The following is a 491-nucleotide window of genomic DNA, read 5'->3' on the forward strand; positions in this document are numbered from 1 at the left end:
GAGATATTCTTATGACATATGAAATATTGTTTACAGTAAATTTTAAACTCGACTTTTGGCCAGTTTTTCGGGTCGTCTGGCCCATTGTGCTGCGGCATGACTCTGGTGGAAAAATGTTGGTGAAATTATTTCACGTTTTGGAACTTTTCAACAAAATTTCAGCATTTCAAAAAAATTTCAGTTTAATATCAGCGATTTTTAGCTGAAAAATTCATTTTCGACAAATTTTCAGAAAAATTTCAACAAAATTTTCAGACAAATTTCAGCAAAAATTTCAGAGAAATTTTGGTTGGATTTTAGTGATTTTTCAGTATGTTAGCTGAAAAATTCATTTTCAGTGAAGTTTCAGCAAATTTTCAGTAATTTCGCTGAAATGTTCCAAAACATGGAATAATTTCAGCTTCAAACTTTTTTACCAGGGGATGCTTGTTTTTCTACTGGATTCCTAGTTGGATTAGAATCTTGCCATCGTATTGGCTGCGGTACTGACA

Source organism: Mycetomoellerius zeteki, unplaced genomic scaffold (assembly GCF_001594055.1).
Source record: "Mycetomoellerius zeteki isolate Tzet28-1 unplaced genomic scaffold, Tzet1.0 scaffold938, whole genome shotgun sequence".
Taxonomy (NCBI): Eukaryota; Metazoa; Arthropoda; class Insecta; order Hymenoptera; family Formicidae; genus Mycetomoellerius; species Mycetomoellerius zeteki.